Genomic DNA, 22,943 nt, shown 5'->3' with positions numbered 1-22,943 from the left:
TGCATCTCATCCCACTAGGAGGCCTTGGCCTTCACTACAGGCACAACAGGCTGGCCTCCAGCTCTCTGTCTCAGGAGCCTAGCTGCCCAGCCCCCTTTAAAAACAAACAAACAAACAAACAACAAACAACCCCCTCCCCCAGGGTTTCACTGCATAGCACAAGCCGGCCTCTAACTTACAATCCATACCTAGTCATTGGTAGAGTCTCTAAAACTTTCTTTTAGGTATCTCTTAATACAGCAGGATTTTCAAGCCAGGCGCTGGTGGCTCATGCCTGTAATCCTAGCTACTCAGGAGACTGAGATCTGAGGATCATGGTTCAAAACCAGTCCAGGCAGGAAAGTCTGTGAAACTCTTATCTCCAACTAACTACCAGAAAACTGGAAATGGTGCTGTGGCTCAAAGTGGCAGAGTGCTAGCCTTGAGCTGAAGAGCTGAGGGGCAGTGCCCAGGCCAAGTTCAAGCCCCAAAACAGGCCCCTCAAAAAGTTTTCCTGTAGGGGCTGGGAAGTTGGCTCAGTGGTAGAGCGCTTGCCTTGCATGCCTGAGGCCCTGGGTTCGATTCCTCAGCACCACATAAGCAAAAAGAAAAAAAGCCGGAAGTGGCGCTGTGGCTCAAGTGGTAGAGCGCTAGCCTTGAGCTGAAGAGCTGAGGGACAGCGCCCAGGCCCAGAGTTCAGGCCCCATGACCGGAAAAAAAAAAAAAAAAAAGTTTTCCTGTATTCTTTTTTGGTAGTACTGGGTTTTGAACTCAGGGCCTTGTACTTTTTGAGATGGGCTCTTATGATTAGGCAAGACTGGACTGTGATCTTCCTATCTTCTTCTCTACATTGCTGGTATGGCAGAAACATGCCACCATGCCATAGTAGAATCAAGTGAACATTTTTTTTGCCCAGTTTTACCTCCCAAATAAATTAGGATTACAGGCTTGAGCATAGGTTCAAGCTACTGTTTTTGTTGTTGTTGTTAAGAGCTTGAACTCAAGGTCTTGCACTCACTCAACTTACTTGCTAGATTGACTCTCTACTACTTATATAAGCCACACCTCAGTTCCTTGTTTTCCTAGATAACTGGGCTGGCTTTAAACAACAATCCTCTGGTTTTCATCCTGTTGAGTATCTAAGATTGCAGGTAGAAACCATGGGAGTCCAGCTGAATCTACTACTTTAATCGTGGATTTTCCATCAGTAAAATTCCTATCTGAACTGTTTGATTTTGGCAATGAGAAATATTTACAAAGCTAACAGAGGAAAAACTGTGTTAGCTATAATAGACCAAAGGCTCTTTATGCAGTAGAAGAATTCTCACAGCAAGAAACATGGTTGCAGAAGCACAAATTTTCTGCAATCTGGTTTGCAGAGATGATACTTGCTACAAGGTAATTTCATGAGTTTATACTTAAGTTTTTTCAAATATTTTGTATTGGATTATGAAATTTAAGTTTTTCAAGACCTGGAATTAATATTAATCAAACATTGACTTATTTACTCTCCAACAAACGAAACTATAATTCATAAATCATGTCTATTTGGAATACAAGAATAAACACTATTCTTTGGTATAAGTAATTCACATTTTTCACATTTCCTTTTTGGATCAAACAGGTTTATGTAAGCAATTTAAACAAATTGTATGTATAGGCCAAAATAAAAATTTAAGTATTACTTTAAAAAAAAAGAGGGCTGAGAAGTTGGCTCAGTGGTAGAGTGCTTGCCTCGCATGCACAAGGCCCTGGATTTGATTCCTCAGCACCATATAAGCAGAAAAAAGCCAGAAGTGGTGCTGTGGCTCAAGTGGTAGGGGGCTAGCCTTGAGCTAAAGAGCTGAGGGACAGCACCCAGGACCAGAGTTCAGGCCCCATGACTGACAAAAAAGAAAAAGAAAAAGAACAAACAATAGTAAACAATCATTTTACCCAATTTAAACAGAACATTTTGCTTACTCATCTACCAATATCTCTTGTACTTAAACCTAGATTAAAATGCATAAATATATGATTAATTATTAAGCAAACTAAACTTTTTTTCCCCCCCCCGTGGTCATGGGCTTGAACTATGGGCCTGAGTGCTGTCCCTGAGCTCTTCAGCTCAAGGCAAGTGCTCTACCACTTGAGCTCAGTGCCACTTCTGGTTTTCTGGTTGTTAATTGGAGATAACAGTCTCACTGAATTTCCTGCCCGAGCTGGTTTTGTTTGAACTGCAATCCTCAGATCTCAGCCTCCATAGTAGCTAAGATTATAGGTGTGAGCTGCTGGTGCCGGGCTAATAAACTTAAGTACAAAACTTTACATTGTTTTTAAAGGTTGGATATAATTTGCCTTTTTAAAAATTTTTTAATTTTTTCTTCTCTTTTCTATTTTTTTTAAAATTTAATTTAATTTTATTTGTGAACATACTGTACAGAGGGGTTACAATTGCATGGGCAGGATAATGCGAACATTTCTTACCAAGCACTGCAGCCTCCTCCTTTGTTTACTCTTTTCTATTCTTATTTTTTTTTCTTTTTGTTGGTTTTGGGACTTGAACTTTGGGCTTGAGTGCGGTCCCTCAGCTCTTCAGCTCAAGGCAAACACTCTACCACTTGAGCCACAATGCCACTTCCAGTTTTCTGGTGGTTAACTGGAGATAAGAGTCTCAATGAGCCGGGCGCTGGTGGCTCACGCCTGTAATCCTAGCTACTCAGGAGGCTGAGATCTGAGGATCGCGGTTCAAAGCCAGCCTGGGCAGGAGAGACCGTGAGACTCCTATCTCCAATAAACCACCAGAAAACCGGAAGTGGTGCTGTGGCTCAAGAGGTAGAGCGCTCGCCTTGAGCTGAAGAGCTGAGGGACAGCGCCCAGGCCCAGAGTTCAAGTCCCACGACCGACAAAAAAAAAAAAGAGTCTCAATGAACTTTTCTGCCCTGGCTGGCTTTGAACCGTGATCCTCAGATCTCAGCCTCCTGAGTAGCTAGGATTACAGGTGTGAGCCACTGGCTCAGGGTCTTGCTATGTAGCCCTAGATTAGCCTCATAACCCCTCTGCATCCAAAGGGCTGGGATTATAGGTGCACTATCATGCTTCACACTCTTATTATTCTCTATGAGTACCAACTGTGGCATTAGGTTGTTTGAAAAACTTGTGGGAGCCATTGGTAGTTCATGCCTGTAATTCTAGCTAATCAGGAGGCTGAGATCTGAGATCTAGGCTTGAAACCAGACCAGGACAGGAAAGTTTCTGAGACTTACCTGCAATTAACCACCAGAATACTGGAAGTGGTGTGGTGGCTCAAAGTGGTAGAGTGCTAGCTTTAAGCAAAGAGCTCAGATACAGTGCCCAGGCCCTGAGTTCAAGCCTCACAACTGACCAAACAAAACAAAAACCAAAGGGCTGGGAATATGACTTAGTGGTAGAGTGCTTGCCTCACATGCATGAAGCCCTGGGTTCGATTCCTCAGTACCACAACCATAGAAAGAGCCGGAAGTGGCACTGTGGCTCAAGTAGTAGAGAGCTAGCCTTGAGCAAAAGAAGCTCAGGGACAGTGCCTAGGTCCAGAGTTCAAGTCCCAGGACTGGCAAAAATAAAATAAATAAAAATAAAAACAAAAACTTGTGGGACAGTGCAAGGATCATGTCATAGTTCTGCTGCTATGCAAAGACCTGGAGTTGAGCTATAATTTAGCTAGACATTTCTGAGGTTCAGTTAAGTCAAAATTGTGCACAAAAATGGAAAGAACTAAACCAAAACTAAGAAAGATTGGTAGGAGCAATTTAGAAACTAAGTTTACATTGGCTTATATGAGTTGACTTTTGACTTTTCTTCATAGCTCTTCACCTTGATATTTTGGATGTGGCAACATGTGGGTATATTTGCATTATGGAAATAGGAAAACACAACAACTGGGGCGTGGTTTGATGGTTATTATATATATATTGACATACCACAGATTGGGTTTCATCTTTACTACTCTGCTATCTTCAAATCACTATATTTATTAAGTACAGACTGAAAGGACAATCATTACAATGTTGAATTGATACAGTTCACTATTTTTGTCCCAGCAATAAACAATAATGAGACCCTTTTGTAATATCAGCTGAAAAGTAAATCATCATTCCCATTTGTCCCTCATTCAGTTCTCTAAGTGATCTGTACTTGATTTAGAAATTTTTGAATTAGAAGAACACTTGGATGAAAAGAGAGCCAGTCTAGACAGCAGTTTCTTAAATCTGCTGTCATATTCATCAGAGATCAGGCCTGTTTCTCTAAAAGGCACCCATCCCTTCTTTCTTGGGAATGCCATATTCCCTTGTTTCTATTTTAACAGCTCTAACACATTTTTATGTTTATGATTAGAGTTCCTGGCCACAGGCCTAGAGAAGCCGGTTGTTTTGTTTCTTTGTTCTCATTGCTCAAGTTCTTGCTGAGTTTTTCTTTTCTTTTTGAATCTTTTAAAGACAGTGTCTTATTATGTAGCCTAGTCCTGTTTAAAATTCTCCTATGTCAGCCTTGTGAGAGCTGGGGTGCCACCAAGCCTGGCTTGCTGTTTTAAGTGGTTTCAACTGAACCTTTCTATTTAACTTCTATTCTCTCTTAAAATGAAGTCTAACTTGACAAATGGATAACTCTTAAGTGAACAGTCAGAGAAACCCTGTCACATGCATATGCTTGTGTAGTCCACATACCTTTCAATCTATAGAACTGAACTGTGATTCAATATTTTTGTTTTGTTTTGTGTTGGTACTGAGACTTGAACATAGGGCCTTTCATTTTTGTTCAGCTTTTTCACTCAAGGCTGGTCCTCTACCATTTGAGTCATGCCTCCAGTTCCAGCACGGTGAGTATATAGCAGCTATCAGCCATGATAGGCTATTTAAAATTAAATTCAGTGATACTAAGTAAATTAAAAATTAAGCTGGGATGTAATTCAGTGGCAAAGTGCTTGCCTAGCAAGTACAACATCCTGTGTTTGATCCCTAGTACCGAAAAAGAAAGACAAAAAAAATTAAAATCAAAATTCTTAGTTGTATTAGCCCAATATGAAGTTCTCTGTCACTACATGTGGCTACTTGGCTATCAGACAGTACAGATACAGAGTATGTTCATCATTGCAGAAAATTTTGTTGGACAAGGTTACAACTCATCTGAGATGTTTCATCATCTCAGAAAGTTCCTTTATGTCTCTTCTTTGGCAAACTCTTTTTTTTTTTTTTGTCGGTCGTGGGGCTTGAACTCTGGGCCTGGGCGCTGTCCCTCAGCTCCTTAGCTCAAGGCAAGCGCTCTACCACTTGAGCTACAGCGCCACTTCCGGTTTTCTGGTGGTTTATTGGAGATAGGAGTCTCACGGTCTCTCCTGCCCGGGCTGGCTTTGAACCGCGATCCTCAGATCTCAGCCTCCTGAGTAGCTAGGATTACAGGCGTGAGCCACCAGCGCCCGGCTTCTTTGGCAAACTCTTTGTTACAATAAAATGAAAAACAAAAAGCTGCCGTCTCAGTTCAATCATTCTAAGTCAATTTTGCTGGTTTGAAAATCCAAATAATATACTTACCGAGCATAGTTTTTTTTTTAAGTTGGCACTTAGACACGTGTGTGTGTGTGTGTGTGTGTGTGTGTGTGTGTGTGTGTGTGCATGCATGCATTCACTGGTGCTTGGCTTGAACCCAGGGCCTGGGCGCTATCCCTGAGCTTTTTTGCTCTACCACTTGAACCACGGCTCTACTTCCCACTATTTTAGTGCTTACTTGGAGATAAAAATCTCAAAGACTTTCCTGCCTAGGCTAGCTTGGGATGGGCATCTTTACATTTCAACTTCTGAGTAGATAGGATTATAGGCATGAACAATCGCAACTGGCACTCAGGCACTTCTTTAAAACGTAGTTTTGAAATTCATTCATGTTGCTGTTTGAACCAGGAGTATGTTAGAGCCTCTTCACATTGGCTAATGAGAATGGTCTTTGCACACACACAGAACTCTCCTAAGATCTAATTAATGTCACTATGGCAGTCTGAAATCAGCCATGGTAGGAGTATTTATATCATGACACAACTGCTAAAATCCAGGCTCTTTCCTCTGATATGTGACTATGAAACATTTACCAGAACACCATCAACACTGTCAAAAAAAATACCTTCAAGTGGCTCAGTGGTAGAGTGCTTGCCTTGCATGCATGAGGCCCTGGGTTCGATTCCTCAGCATCACATAAGAAGAAAAAGCTGGAAGTGGCATTGTGGCTGAAGTGGTAAAAGAGCTGAGGGACAGCGCCCAGGCCCAGAGTTCAGGCCCCATGAACAACAAAAAAGAAAAAAAAAAGTACCATTATCCACAGTGATAAAAACAGGAAGAGCCAGTGGCTGACACCTGTAATCCTAGCTACTCAGGAGGCTGAGATCTGAGGATCTCCGTTCAAAGCCAGCCCGGGCAGGAAACTCCGTGAAACTCTTATTTCCAATAAACCACCAGAAAACCAGAAGTGGCATTGTAGCTCAAGTGGTAGAGCGCTCGCCTTGATCTGAAGAGCTGAGGGACGGCGCTCAGGCCTAGAGTTCAAGCCCCACAACCAACAAAAAAAAAAGAAGAAAGTAGGTTTGCAGCACTAGAATCTATTTGGCAGGCCGGGCACCAGTGGCTCACGCCTGTAATCCTAGCTGCTCAGGAGGCTGAGATCTGAGGATCACAGTTCAAAGCCAGCCCAGGCAGGAAACTCTGTGAGACTCTTATCTCTAGTATACCACCAGAAAACCGGAAGTGGTGCTGTGGCTCAAGCAGTAGAGCACTCGCCTTGAGCTGAAGAGTGCAGGGACAGTGCCCAGGCCCAGAGTTCAAGCCCCACGACCAACCAAAAAAAAAAAAAAGAATCTATTTGGCAGGAAAGGAAAGCCTAGCTATATAGAAACATTTATTATATAACCACATCGATATATCTACTATATAGCTTTATCTGGCTGTATAGTAAAAATTTTCCCTCTTTGGTTTAAAATCTAGATTAAAGTGGTGATAATTTTCCAAATAAGAGTAGCATATCCTTTCTGGAATTTTTCAACTGTTATCTCACTCAGAATTCTATCAAAGAATGTTAAAGGCTACAAGACAAAAAAGACCCTGCCAATGCCTGTCAAGGGATTTTAAGAATAGCACAAGCATATAAAGATATGATGATATGGTGGGGGAAATAAACCAGTATTTGTTATCCAATGCTTGGTCCACTGCTGGCCATTCTTCTCAGAACCAGGCTATTATCACAGGTTAGGGCTTCCATTTTCCTCCTAAAGTATCATTCTAAATGTCTGCAACTTTTCCTAAGTCACCAACTAGTTCTTTAGAATGGAGAAACCATTAGGTGTGTTAGTTATGCTGAAGTACTAATTAGTTTTTCATTAAATGATGCAAGAGTCAGTATCTCTGTTCCTGAGTCTAGAAGGAGATGGGAGAAAATTTCAGAACACTATGTAATATAATGGTAGAGGATACTATTACTATATGTGCTATAGTCTATGCAAATGGCAATGCTAGAAGTGGCTTGTTCAAAAATCACAGACTAGGGCTGGGAAGGTGGCTCAGTGGTAGAGTGCTTGCCTTGCATGCCTGAGGCCCTGGGTTCGGTTCCTCAGCATCACATAAGCAAAAAGAAAAAAAGCCGGAAGTGGCACTGTGGCTCAAGTGGTAGAGCGCTAGCCTTGAGCTGAAGAGCTGAGGGACAGCGCCCAGGCCCAGAGTTCAGGCCTCACAACAGGACTCCCCCCCAAAAAAAAAAATCACCGACTATTTATACTTCCTCAGATGACCAGATACCATATACAAACTGTCCAGACTGTCATAATAGTATGGAATGGCTCTCGTCATTAATTTGTGGTATGTAAACTCTCATCACTGATTACATCTGGACAGAAAAAAATTGTGTCATGATAGTTAATTCTTGCAAATAAAACAATGCAAAAAGAAAACCCCCCCCCTTTTTTTTTTCCATTGTAGGGCTTGAACTCTGGGCCTATGCGCTGTCCCTCAGCTCTTCAGCCCAAGGAGAGGGCTCTACCACTTAAGCCAAAGCACCACTTCTGGTTTTCTGGTGGTTAACTGGAGATAAGAGTCTCCAGACTTTCCTGCCTGGGCTGGCTTCGAACTGCAATGCTTAGATCTCAGCCTCCTGAGTAGCTAGGATTATAGGTGTGAGCCACCAGCACCTGAGAAAAATCTTATGTTTTTAATGTACAAACAAACTGTGCTAGTAATATCCTAAAGAAATGAAAGAGAAACAAGTGTCACATAGCCTAGATGTTGGTTCATCAATTTCACTACTTGATTATAGGCAAAATGAGTAAATATTCTTTAACTGAGCTGTGAATTACAGTATTGGCCATTATTTCCCACATTACCACAGTGGCTGCTAGTAAGGAAGGGGAATAAACATCTCATGTTCTGTTTAGTTGGATTTGAGATCTGAGAATTTTAGTGTCTTTAAGGGTGAGGTCCCACATTTCATGACAGCAATGACAAATCTGTCCTACTTTAAGAGTGAAGTGAACATAAGAATTTTTAAAGACAGAAACATCTTTGTACACCTACATGGAAAATCATGAGTACAAGCTTTCCTTTTTTTATGGGGGGTGGTCAGTCATGGGGTTGAACTCAGGGCTCATGTGCTATCCCTAAGCTCTTCTGTTCAGGGCTAGTGCTCTACCACTCTGAGCCATAGCTCCACTTCCAATTTTTTGGTGATTAATTGGAGATATGAGACTCATATAGGCTGGAAATATGGCTTATTTGTAGAGTGCTTGCCTAGCATGCATGAAGTCCCAGATTAAATTCCTCAGTACCACATAAACAGAAAAAGCCAGAAGTAGCACTGTGGCTCAAGTTGTAGAGTGCTAGGCTTGAGCAGTGACCAGACCCTGAGTTCAAGAGCCAGGACTGGCGAAAGAACAAAAGGAAGAACAAAAGAAGGAAGGAAGGAGAGAGAGATGAAAGAGGGAAGGAAGGAAAAAAAGAATGGATGGAAGGGAAAGAATGGCAGGGAAGGAAGGAACTTGTTAAAACCTAGAAGGAAGTGTGCTGTATTATGAGGCACCCTATAAATATACACAGAATGACAGAATTTAGGGACTTTTTTTGTCCCTATCTTGGGGCTAGAACTAAGAGCCTGAGTGCTGTTGCTGAGCTTTTTTGCTCAAAAACTAGTGCTCTACCACTTGAGTGCTCTACTCTGGACTTTCTTGCCTGGACTGGCTTTCAATCACAATATTCAGCTCTCTGCCTCCCGATTGGCTAGGATTACAGAAGTGCGCCACTGGAGCCCACCTGAAGGATTTTTTAAATCAGACAATCACACTTTCATGTACTGGCATTTATTTATTTACTTATTTATGAGACAGTGTTTCACTCTGTGGCTTTGAACTAGAGATCTTCCTGCCTCAATCTCCCCAAATCTGAGACTATAGGTATGAATTACCATATTAGGAATAAATTCCTTTAGTTTTTATTTGGCTATCTTAATTTTTTTTCATTTCTGAAGAATAGTTTTGCCATTATTTAAGTTCTGAAGTCACTTTAAGTTTTGCCATTCTTTGCCATTTGCTTTAAGCAAGTCAACTCATTAAGTATATTCTCCACAATCCACAATGCATCCAAATCGAAGATACAAGATAATAAAAATATAGTGTGGGCAGAGGTAAATGTTGGGTTCCAGATAGGAAAGCTTTTTGGAAATTAGTTGCTGATTGTACTTTGATTTTTTTTTTCTTTTTTTTGGGGTCCGGTTGTGGGGCCTGAACTCTCAGCCTGGGCGCTGTCCCTGAGCTCTTCAGCTCAAGGCTAGTGCTCTACCACTTGAGCCACAGCGCCACTTCCGGCTTTTTTTCTTTTTTCTTTTTGCTGAGGAATCGAACCCAGGGCCTCATGCATGCAAGATAAGCGCTCTACCACTGAGCCATCTTCCCAGCCCTGTACTTTGATATTTAAAATACAAACTTATGATCCGTTTAGGCTCATCTAATTAGTATCAAATGAGATAACTTAATTATAGCTGTTAAATGTACAGGGTTTGCTTCATCCTAAATTAATTAATTATATATGCATTGTAATATAAATTACAGAACATTAATTTGTATGTTATCTTTTACTTCTTAAACAGAGAGTGTCTTTATGAGCAAGTTATTATCATAGTAGTTTTGATAAATATCTTCTATAAATGGTTCTTAACTAGTTGAGTGGGAGCCACCGTCATTCTAGTTACTTTGCAGGCTGAGATCTGAGGATCAAGGTTTGAAGCCAGCTCTGGTAGAAAATATTTTTTTTTGTTTTTTTTGTTTTGTTTTGTTTTTGGGGTCTGGTCTTGGGGCCTGAACTCTGGGCCTGGACTTTGTCCCTCAGCTCTTCAGCTCAAGGCTAGCGCTCTACCACTGGAGCCACAGCTCCACTTCTGGCTTTTTTCTTTTTGCTTATGTGGTGCTGAGGAATCGAACCCAGGGCCTCTGGCATGCAAGGCATGCAGCTCTACCACTGAGCCACCTTCCCAGCCCCTCTGGTAGAAAATATTTTATTCCCAATTAATCAAGCAAAATGTTAGAATGAAGGTATGGTTCAAGTAGTAGAATGCTAATTGTGACCAAAAGAGCTGAGAGTACGAGGTTCTGAGTTCAAGGCTCAGTACCAGCAAACATACACAAAAAGGTTTCTGAATGTTTGCATATATAGGCTTTAAAGGACAGGGATATCTGTTTCAGAATTTGTAAGGCACAGACACTTATTGTAAAATGTGTTCCCTGAGGTATTCTGGTAATAAGCATATATGTATATATGTATGTATATATAGAATATCTACATCCTCATTCTGCTAAAAGCTAGAACTTTTTGGGTTTATAGTAAATGCCATAATATTTTTTAAAGAAGATTTTAGCACAATGTCAAATAACTACAGGTCAAACTATATTGCACCAGTAGCATCCTTTAAATGGAGAAAATTAAGGAAAACGTGTGTGTGTGTGTGTGTGTGTGAGAGAGAGAGAGAGAGAGAGAGAGAGAGAGAGAGACAGACAGACAGACAGACAGACAGACAGACAGAGTCAGAAAAGGAGACAGAGAGACAGATAGAGAGAGATAGTCCTAGGATTTGAACTCAGGGGCTGAGTACTGTCCCTAAGCTTTTGTGCTCAAGGTTAGCACTCTACCACTTGAGCCACAGATTTAGTTTCAACTTTTCCTTTTTTTGCCAGTACTGGGACTTGAACTCAGGGCCTGGGCACTGTCCCTGAGCTTCTTTTGTTCAGCCTAACATTCTACCACTTGAGCTAAGTGCCACTTCTAGCTTTTTCTGTTTATATGGTACTGAGGAATCAAACCCAGGACTTCATGATTACTAGGCAAGCACTCTACCACTAAGCCACGTTCCCAGCCCTACTTCCAACTTTTTTGTGGTTAATTGGAGATTTGAGTCTCATGGACTTTTCTGCCAGGGCTGGTTCTGAACCCCAATTCTCAGACTTTAGCCTCCTGAGGAGTTAGGATTACAGGCATGAGCCAATGGCACCTGGCTAGAACCTAACTTTATGTAAGCTTTTTAATTAAAAATAAGGCAAAACTACATCTTCCTTCTAGTCTGTGGATACTTTGCTATGGCAGCTGTTGCTTTTCCTCCATTTCTTTCAGTGATTTTCAAAACAAAGAAACAAACAGAAAATAGAGGCTGAGGATGTAGCTTAGCCAGCCATAGAGCTAGCCAAGGATGTACAAAGTCCTTAGGTTCAACTCCCCTCCCATTGTAAAGATCAGGATAAACCAGGCATGATGCCCAACAGCATTATTACATGGCTTAGGGATTCCAGACTGGTCTGGTCAATAGTGAGGCTCTGATCTCTTGAAAATATAACAAAACAACAAACAAACAAATGACTATGGGAAGAAACATCTGTTGCCACAAGAGTAGAAAATTATCAAAAGAAAGTAATAAAAATAAGAAAACAAAAGAAAACTGTAGAGATTTTCTTTCTTTTTTGCCAGTCCTGGGGCTTGAGCTCTGGGCCTAGGCCCTGTCCCTGAGCTTCATTTACTCATTGGCACTCTACCATTTTAGCCATAGCACCACTTCCAGCTTTTAATGTGTATGTGGTACTGAGGAATCAAACCCAGGACTTTATGCATGCTAGGCAAGCACCTTGCCACTAAGCCACATTCCCAGCCCAAAGTTTTCTTTTAAGGAAATGACTATGATGATAATTGGGAAGAAACAGCTCAGTTCAAATTGGATTCACTTATTTTATAATTTATGTTTTGGGGAGAAAGGAGAAGGGGACTAACCACAAATTAAAGTATTTCAAATGCAATCTTATAATAGGCCTTCTTAGAGCTCTGTCATTGAAACAGAAAATAAACTGAAAATGTAAGATTTTCATGCATAAAAAAAGTTCAAACTCCTTGCCTTAGATGCTTTAAATGTACCCACTGTTTTCATATTTTCCTTTCTCTCCCTCATGAGACAACTCTCACTGACCACGCCAGTAACTGTGACTGAGCTTACATTGTTTCCCTTCATTTTTTCTTCAATCTTTTGCACCGTGTGCCAAAAAAATTTGCTTCCACAGAGCCTGGAGACCTCACTTGGCTGCTTATTGTAGACACTAACATTTGCTGGTTAGGAGCAAGGGTACTATCTGGTTTCAAGAGCCACAGCAGCAAAGGTTGAACAGGTATGCCAAGGTTTTCTTCTGAACTTGACATTTCTAATTTTGATCAAACAGCCCTTATCTCACTACATTTGTATTTTCTGCCACTTTCTCCCTTTAAATACAGATTGAGGGGAAGACCTCAGTATAATAATCCTGTTTTAATTAAGCCCAATTTTGGCCTAAAGCAAACATCTAATTACTTGTGATTCATTCTAAAGAACATAACCTACTCCTGTATTCAGTGGGTCTATGTTTGAATCTAACTAGTGGCTTCCCCTCATCTTTCACTGCCTTTCAGTCTTCCTAATCCCCCAAGTGACTGAAGAATCATAAACTGCCATTCTCCTACTACACAAAATATCTGTATTATGCAACTCACATTTCAAGGAGTTTATATTAGCCCTGAATAATGTGTTGAAATTCAGATTAAATTCAGACCACTCTGTAATAAATGACAAGATGTATGAGGGCACTGTAATCTAGGCAGCCATAATTATGCAATTATTGATGAAGTTCCTGTTGATAAACAATGCAAACATTAGGAAATACTATTTTGCAATTAAATGATGAAGGAAGCTGTTTATTGCCTTCCATTCCATCCTCTGTTAATAAGATTGAAGTTGCAGATGTTCATGTATGCTGCATTGATGTTAAATGGTGCATGATGCTCTAGGTGGTTCCCATAACCTTGCTTTGTCTCCTGTGAACTGACTCAATTGATATGATAATAGAGAAAAGAGCTGGGCTGAACTGGCACAATTTGCATAGCCTTGAAATTTGCCATTGTTGGATAGCCAACTGTTCCTAAAAAGTTCTGTTCAGTTGTCATTGACAACAATGTGCTAGACAAACAATATTTTGAAATTAACCACACAGGTGGGAACATCACTTATTGAAGCTTTTATCCCATCAAAGAAGTTATTCATCAGTGCATTTGTAAAGCTAACAACTGAGACTTTGCGATCTTTTTTTTTTGGCTTCAATTACTTTTAAAGCAAATATAAAGAAGGCAGATATTATTCAGAGGTCAGAAAGCTGTGGAAGCACTTGCATCTTTTTGACACAGGTATAACAGAGAACACCTTTCTTTTACAAAATCTTTATTTCCATCTCTAGTTAAGTAATGGTCTATTGTATTATAGGTAAAGAAATAATAAACTATCCAACTTTTCCAATATTATGTTTTATTCATGAAAAAATTGTGTAAGAAATCCTACCCAAAAATGTCAGGGATTGCTTTAATACGTGAAAATAAAGTGACATGACAGAAAACGTCAAACCACGCGTAAAACAAAGTAATTTTCAAAAACATACAGTAATAGGAGAACTAGAAAAATACCATAAATGTAAAAAAGAGGCAGGAATCTTTGAGTTTAGAATTTATAGGCACAGATAATGAAGAAAACGATAGAGCTGGGTGTTGGTGGCTTACTTCTGTAATCCAAGAGCCAACCCAGGCAGAAAAATCTGTGAGACTGAAATCACCAAAAATAACCATCAAAAAGCAAGACTGGAGATGGGGCTTATGTAGAATAAAAATGCAAACCAGGCAAGCAAGCTGAGCAAGTGTGAGGACCTGAGTTCAAACCCCAGTACTGACAGAAAAAAAAAAAGAGTAATAGCAACTGTATCTTGACTGTGTATGTACAGCAAACAAGTAGGAAAAGAGAGAACTTCACATAAATGAGAAGATTGATAATTTTGAAATAAAAATCCTAGAAAAGCTGATGTAGAAAACTTAATGCTACTGAAGGTCAGTGCAAAATAGAAACCAGAACTATGCTGTCTTTTCCTACCTAGAGGTCAGTAATTAACTCCTTGAAGAGAAAATTCCCAAGGACTAGTTTGTTAAGAGACAGGATAAAATAATTTGGAGAAGTAGCAGAGGCTGTATAAACATGTAATTAATGCTTTTAAGGAAGAGCAACAATTTTAAAGACAAATTCAATTCTTTAGCTGCAATCAGGGATTGAACAATATTAGCTTGTTTGCATTTTTATTTTGGTTGCTTTTTGGGTGGTATTGCCGGGTTGGCATCAGGGCTTCTACCTGTCAGGTAAGTGCTCTACTACTAAGCCATGTTTTCAGCTTCCACTGTTTTTTTTTGTTGTTTTGGTTGAATTAAATAGTAATGAGATCTTTCATGTTGAACATTAGCTTTATTAGAAGAGGAGTAGAGGGTCTGGGAAGGTGGCTCAGTGGTAGAGCGCTTGCCTTGCATGCCTGAAGCCCTGGGTTCGATTCCTCAGCACTACATAAGCAAAAAGAAAAAAAGCCGGAAATGGCGCTGTGGCTCAAGTGGTAGAGCGCTAGCCTTGAGCTGAAGAGCTGAGGGACAGCACCCAGGCCCAGAGTTCAGGCCCCATGACTGGACCCTCCCCCTCAAAAAAAAAAAAAAAAAAAAAGAAGAGGAGTAGAATGTAAACGTGAAAGAAAATGGGGCCACTGTACACTATATTCATTGTTCTTCTTTACCGGGCCTATCCCTGGGAGAGGGCGGTAATCTGGGCAGGCTAGTAACATAACTTGTTTCTGCTAATGAAATGTAGGTAGTAATGAATGGAACAAGAACTTCACCAACTACTGCTTGCTTAGTTGTTTGGCCAGTTCTTTTGCCATCTGAGATGACTGACATGTTCTGGGTAGGGCTGCCTTTCAGTGTCAGTCCTAGAATGATATGAAGTTGTATACAAGTGTACACAAATATATTAACCAAAGTACAGTATTTGCAGGGGAGAATTCAAATAGTTTTAATTCCTTAAAAAACAAACTCAAGTCAATAAAATAACAGGGAACTGGCACTTGGGAGATATTGGGAAGGGGTCAAAGAAAGGTAGAAAGACAAATAAGAGAGGAAGGGTGGAGAATGCAGTCGTAATATTCAATGCATATCCTATAAAATAAGCAAATTTGAGGAAATGGGTTGAGTTGGGAGAGATGGGAAAAATGATGAAAGGGGTGATCAAGACACAGTATACTTATAAACTGATTTATTGAATAGCAACCCCTTTGAGCATCTACTTAAAGATAATAAAAGTATAAATGAAAAAGATGGAGTAATGTTTCAGCTATTTTGTGAAAGACAAGAATATTTCTATTGTTGTAAGTCAACAAGATTTTGAGGGTTGTTAACTAATACCTTAGCCTAATCTAGTTAATAAACAAAGGCAGTACTGTTTTTGTCCTCTAACCATTCAAAACTATGAGATCAAAGACAGAATAACTGTTTACTTGAATTTGATAGTATTCTCAATTCATTTGAGAAAAAACTTGTATAAGATTAAACATTTAAGAGGTGCTCTTAAAGATGAATGTGGTAGATGACAAAACCGACAAAAAAAAAAAAAGAAAATTAGTGAACTAGAAGTCAGTTCAGAAAAAAATACCCAGAATAAAACAGAGTAAAGATGGATAAGATATACTCTACTGTGCTCCAAATAGAGTTAGGATGGATAAATCAATATTTTTTTTTTTTGTCGGTCGTGGGGCTTGAACTCTGGGCCTGGGCGCTGTCCCTCAGCTCTTCAGCTCAAGGCGAGCGCTCTACCCCTTGAGCCACAGCGCCACTTCCGGTTTTCTGGTGGTTTATTGGAGATAGGAGTCTCACGGTCTCTCCTGCCCGGGCTGGCTTTGAATCGCGATCCTCAGATCTAAGCCTCCTGAGTAGCTAGGATTACAGGCGTGAGCCACCAGCGCCCGGCGGATAGATCAATTTTTGTATAGGAGAATTTCTGCCCAACATAAGGAAAGAGTTTCTAACAATTTAGTATTTATACAACTGAAATGAATAAATTACAAGATTGTAAGTACTTTATAGAGAATTCCTGAATAGAACTGGGAATGAGATAAGATGATCCCTTTGTCTTTTCAACTTTTATATCCTAAGATTTTGTAAGAATTCAAAGAGCGAACAGGGGGAAAAGCCCCAAGAAACTGGTGAGGTATCTCAGGACAAAAAAGTTTGTAAGAGTATAGTATGATCCTAAGTCTATAAAATTATGTAATTATGTGTGCATTCAAGAACTCAGTAGACGGGGGCTGGGAAGGTGTCTTAGTGGTAGAGCACTTGCCTTGCCTGTCTGAGGCCCTGGGTTTGGTTCTCAGCACCACATAAGCAAAAAGAAAAAAAAAAGCTGGAAGTGGCGCTGTGGCTCAAGTGGTAGAGTGCTAGCCTTGAGCTGAAGAGCTGAGGGACAGTGCCCAGGCCCAGAGTTCAGGCCTCATGACCAGACCCCTCCACAAAAAAAGAACTCAGTAGAAAGATGTCTAGGAGGATAATCACTAAATTGTTAACATTTCTTTCCTCTGGGGAAATTTTAGTAGATATCTTATATGAGGGAATATGCTATCAGTAACTATGAGATCCATGCGTAGCAACTAAGGGTATTTCATTAGAATAGGGGTTTTCAATCTTTTTAGCCTCAGGTTCTTATAATAATCTTAAAAGTTACTGAGGTTCTCAGATAGCTTTTATCCATTAATATTTATCACATTGTAAATTAAAAATAGACAACTTAAAATGTTAAACCTACTACATTTAAACATAACATTTTCCTTAGAAAACTTAAAACCTACTACATTTAAACATAACGTTTTTCTAAGAGGTAAGAATAGATTCCAAACAAAGATACTATTCAACAACGTGGCATTTGTATTTTTGTTAATCGTTTTTTTTGTTTTTTTTATATATAGCCTGCTTGCCTGTATCTTGCTATGTACCAGGCTGGATTTCCAGCATGAAGTCAGAAACAAGTATGTCAGTTGTGTGTTCATAACTGTGGCTAGTGGATAAGCTGATAAGGAATTCATGCTCTCCACCTTAGAAAGTAGATCCTGTGCTGATCCCTTTATATAGTATTAGGCTTGAATTAATTATCCCACCCTATAACTGTTCTTTCATTGTTGAAAACAGAAGTAAACTTTGATATTAAGTGCCTAGACTAAGCTGGGAAGGTGGCTCAGTGGTAGAGTTCTTGCCTTGCATGCATGAGGCACTAGGTTCGATTCCTCAGCACCACATAAGCAGAAAAAGCTGGAAGTGGCTCTGTGGCTCAAAGTGGTAGAGTACTATCCTTCAGCTGAAGAGCTTAGAGACTGTGCCCAGGCCCAGGGCTCAGGCTCCATGACCAACAACACACGTGTACACACACACACACACACACACACACACACACACACACGTGCCTGGACTATAAACTACACTAGTGCAGGTCAGATATGGGAAAACTAACAAAGGTCATGAAAGAGAAGACATCTGATTTCCACATTAGGTACAGAGATATGGAGATTTGAAACTTGGTATCAAGCATGGCAGTTGTCCCTTTCTGGAAAAACAAAACCAACCAACCAAACAACAAACACAAACTCAAAGAAGGAATGAAGGGAGGGAGGGATGGGAGAGAAAAGGATGGGAAGAAAGTAAAAGATTCAGAGACCATGCACAATTAGTGCATTTTCTCAGAAAGAATAGTAGACTTTATTTTTGTTTATTTATTTATTTTTTGTGTGTGTGGGTTGCGGGGCCTGGGTGCTATCCTTCAGCTCTTAAAGGCTAACGCTCTACCACTTGAGCTAAATCTGGCCATCTGCATATTTTGTAAATGAAGTTTTATTGGACCATAGTCACACTCATTTGCATACATATTGTTAAGTATTCATGTTTTCACAGTATAGAGCACAGTTGAAAACATGTGATAGAGATCTCATGTCCTGTAAAGCAGGTAATAGTTACATCTCACCCTTTACAGGAAGTTTTGCCTACATACACCAAATTAGAACTCAAAGACACATTAGACATTTTCTTGCTAGTTCTTTCATTTTATAGTTGAGTAAAATGAGACCCACAGAAGTGAAAAAGCAGCATACTAAGTATAGAGAAGATAAGTAGAAGCTTCCTAGCACATGGGATTCCCTCTGTGATTTTCTAGCACACTCATTCCACACAAGGAATGCTCTGCCTAAAGCAAGAGTCCTGCCGTGTCTCTTAAAAGCCACATATGGTCTTGGTACAGAAATTGTTTTTTCAACACCTGGGTAACCAGGCTGTGTAGGTCCCAGGAGAACAGCAGTGCCCTCAGCTTCAGCTCTAGCCAACCCCTGAGGAGTTAGATCTGAGGGAGCGCCACTTTCAAGGCCCTGCCTCATTAGTCCCTGCTGCCACCAATCTAGCTCAGAGAAAATTGATCCTTCCTCTATGCCTGCTGCACCAAAACTAGGCTTGGGTATAAAAGGTTTTGTTCAGAGAAAATTTGTTAATTAAGCCATCACTGTATAATGAAACCCCAGAGCTTCAGCCACTAGAAATCTAAGTTACTTTAGGGTAGCTAGATTTGCACATTTATAATAAAAAAAAAAGATTATTTGAGAAACAATAGATAAGTTTTAAAATGTGAAAATACGATATAAAAAATACATAGTTTTATCATATAATACCCTGATGCAATCATTCTTACTCATGATTATAATGGCAGGCAACTTTTACATGATGACTTGTTTATGTTTACAGAAAAGTATTCAAATCCTAAGTGATGAAGTTACACAATGTTAATAAACCACTGGGCCCATTTTTCACTTAACATATAAAGACATGCTCAAGTTGCTGCATTAGTTTTAATGTTAACAGCAAATTAGCATATCTTACCTATTTAGGTTGGTTTTATTTTCCCTATTACATATAAAAATGACATGAATGTCTTCATTTTGTAGATTAGGCCATATTTTTAATAGACATTTAGATTAAATTCCAAGAGCTGAAAATACTATATAATAGAATGAGCAGTTCATCAATATCACAGAAGCTTCTGACTGACTATATCTCAAGTAATAAACAGAGTTCAAGCCCCATGACCCACAAAAACAAACAAACAAACTATATGGGCTGGTAAGGTGGCTCAGTGGTAGAGTGCTTGCCTCACATGAATGAGGCCCAGGGTTCGATTCCTCAGTACAACATAAACAGAAAAAGCCAGAAGTGGCACTATGGCTCAAGTGGTAGAGAGAGTGCTAGCCTTGAGCTGAAGAGCTGAGGGACAGCGCCCAGGCCCAGTTTCGGCCCCACGACCACCACCACCACCAACAAAAAGTTGCTATGTCTTCTAACATATCTATATTTAACCTACAGAATTAATTCTACAACACCTAACTAGGGTTTCAACCCCAGCTAGGAAGACTTTGCCAAAAAGTTATGAACAGATTCTAAAAAATAAGCTAATTAATAAAAGTAAAAATGTACAAAGTTTAAAAAAAAAGTCTTATGAAAGGTACCTGTTACAATATTGAGCACCGGAGACACTGATCTTTCTGTATCTCTTATAAGAAAAAGAATCAAGTTAATGTGGAATTGACATTTTATAAAACCTTCTTCTATAGGTTAGTCTCTAGTCTGAAGAAAAATAACTCAAGAAAAAGAATCATTTACACTAGTACAAATTCACAAATCTCTATATTAGCTACTTCTACTAGTGTTAAAAACAATCAGAATTCATTATAACTCATGCAGCCTAGACTGTATATATTTCTTTAAATGGCCAAATCCTTTTTTTTCACCCAGTCTCTCTTTTTCTTTTTCTTTTCTGTCTGAGGCAGGTGTTGCCCAGGCTGGTCTCCAACTCATAAGCTCAATTAATCCTCCCAGTTCAGTCTCCCAAGTAGCTGAGACTGAAGGTAGGTGGCATTGTGCCTGGTGCAGGACTAAAAACATTATACATACATATTTTAAGATGAATTTTCTTTTTAATTTTGGTGCCAATCTTGGGGCTTGAACTCAGGGCCTGGGCATTGTCCCTGAGTTTTTTTTTCCTTCCTCAAGGCTAGCCCTCTAACATGTGAGCAACTGCTACACTACTGGCTTTTTTGGTGTTAATTCAAATCTCATAATGTTTCTAGTCCAGGCTGGGTTTAAATTGTGATCCCAGATATCAACCTTCTGAGTAGCTAGGATTACAGGCATGAGCCAGAAGCACCTGATTTGAATTTCCTTTCTTTTATTACATCTTTATTAAGGCATGGATGACATATAATAAGCTGCATATATTTAAAGTGTACATTTTTGTTGTTGTCATTGTTTGTGAGGCTTCAACTCAGGGCCTGGGCACTGTCCCTGAGCTCTTTTGCTCAAGGCTACTTCTCTACAACTTTGAACCACAGTATCACTTCTGGTGTTTTGGTGGTTAATTAGAGATAAGAATCTCATGGTGACTTTTCAGCCGCTTTGAATCACAATTCTCAGATCTCAGCCTCTTGAGTAGCTAGGATTACAGGTGTGAGCCACCACTGCCTGGCTAAAGTGAACAAATTGATAAATATGAATATGCAAACACCCATGAAGCCATCATCATAATTAAAATAGCCCTTATTTTAGAAAGTTTCCATGTTTCCTACCCCTTCTCTCTTTTCTGTTCTAGATGTACAGCATTTGGATCTCTAATCAATCACCTTTTATTTTATTTTTTTTTAATTTTTAATTTTTGGGTCCAGTTGTGGGGCCTGAACTCTGGGCTTGGGCACTATCCCTCAGCTCTTCAGCTCAAGGTGAGCGCTCTACCACTTGAGTCACAGCGCCACTTCCGGCTTTTTTCTTTTTGCTTATGTGGTGCTGAGGAATTGAACCCAGGGCCTCAGGCATGCAAGGCAAGTGCTCTACCACTGAGCCACCTTCCCAGACCCTCTAGGAAATTTTCTGAGCTACAGTTTCACTAGACCAATAGCATTCTGCTAAGTGCTAGATTTCCAGTGAGATTGACAGCCTTGTCATATATGGATGCATAATTACAGACTTAAAGCCTTCATTCATGATAGATGGTTCTTCAAACAGCAATAGTTTAAGACAAGTGAAAGAGCAATTAGCTGGGCCCCAGTGGCTCACCCCTGTAATCCTAGCTACTCAGGAGGCTGAGATATGAGGATCACGGTTCAAAGCCAGCCCGAGCAGGAAAGTCCTTGAGACTCTTATGTCCAATAAACCACCAGAAAACCGGAAGTGGTGCTGTGGCTCAAGCAGTAGAGTGCTCGACTTGAGCTGAAGAGCTGAGGCACCCAAGCCCAGAGTTCAAGCCCCACGACTGACAAAAAAAAAAGAGCAATTAATTTGATTATTTAGAACCAGGGCTTTGGAACATTCACAGAAACTGTTTTTTTCTTCAGTTACTATATATAATGTATATATATATATATATATATATATATATATATATATATATAGTTTATAGTGTTAAATAAGCATCAATAATCAATTCTAGGTTGTTAATTGCCTTTAAGAACCTAGGATAAGTATCTGATATTTGGAATTCCATGGACAGAAACAGAATTAGTGTTAATTTAGTGTCATTATTCACACACACATACATACTCCTAGTATTTCATGACTACACAGATGATAAATGCCTGTAAACTACAAAACTCTTTTCTTTTCTTTTCTTTTTTTGGTCAGTTGTAGGGCCTGAACTCTTGACCTGGGCGCTGTCCCTCAGCTCTTCAGCGCAAGGCTAGCACTCTACCACTTGAGCCATAGTGACACTTCCAGCCTTTTCTGCTTATATGGTGCTGAGGAATCAATCCCAGGGCTTTATGCATGTAAGGCAAGTACTCTACCACTGAGCCACCTTCCCAGTCCCTAAGCTACAAAATTCTTAATACTGACTTTCTATTTCTTTGTATTTTTCTTTTTTCTAGTCACTTAAGTTCAAAAGATTATCTCTTATGTAGTCATTAAATCCTGTTAAATCTTTCATGATGTCTTTTGCCTTTATTGACATGCTTCTTTGTCTTTTTTTTAGCTTCTAGTACTTATACTTAACTTGTACATGTAGACATATTCAACTATGTCTAGTGCATGGTACTTAACCCTTTTTCGCGAACTAAAATGATTTTTTGCCTTTGGCTAACTTAACTACTCATCTAATATTAAGTCTTGTATAAAGCATTTCTTAAACTGGTATATAGTATTAGTTTCTCCTCATTTTTGCCATTAACACCTTAAATACTAGAACTCATAGTGTAACAGGTTATCTTTTATTTCTTCATACTTCTCTGTATTTTATTATCCTGAGTTCCCCAGATGTATATATCATCATCTATAAAATAACTAGTTTCTGGAACATAGTAGGCCCACAATCCCAGGAAATGAAATGAATTATATTACCATGTTTTCATTAGCTTGCCACAATTCAAACTCAAGTTTCTATTGTTGTATATCTACATCATTGCTTCCAAATCAGTCTGCCTGGGCTAGGAAGGTGGCTCAGTGGTAAAGCGCTTGCCTTGCATTCCTGAGGCCCTGGTTCCATTCCTCAGCACCACATAAGCAAAAAGAAAA

The 22,943-nt window shown here is 39.7% G+C and overlaps 1 protein-coding gene across 5 annotated transcripts in view; it reads right to left on the bottom strand.

Annotated features, from left to right (window-relative positions):
* Positions 1–22,943, bottom strand: part of Adk (adenosine kinase) — a 424,911-nt gene that overhangs the window by 47,051 nt on the left and 354,917 nt on the right. The window lies entirely within an intron of this gene.

The sequence above is a fragment of the Dipodomys merriami genome, unplaced genomic scaffold (assembly GCF_024711535.1).
Source record: "Dipodomys merriami isolate MVZ:Mamm:240054 unplaced genomic scaffold, mDipMer1.0.p SCAF_14, whole genome shotgun sequence".
NCBI lineage: Eukaryota > Metazoa > Chordata > Mammalia > Rodentia > Heteromyidae > Dipodomys > Dipodomys merriami.
This window is presented reverse-complemented; position numbering and strand designations above follow the sequence as displayed.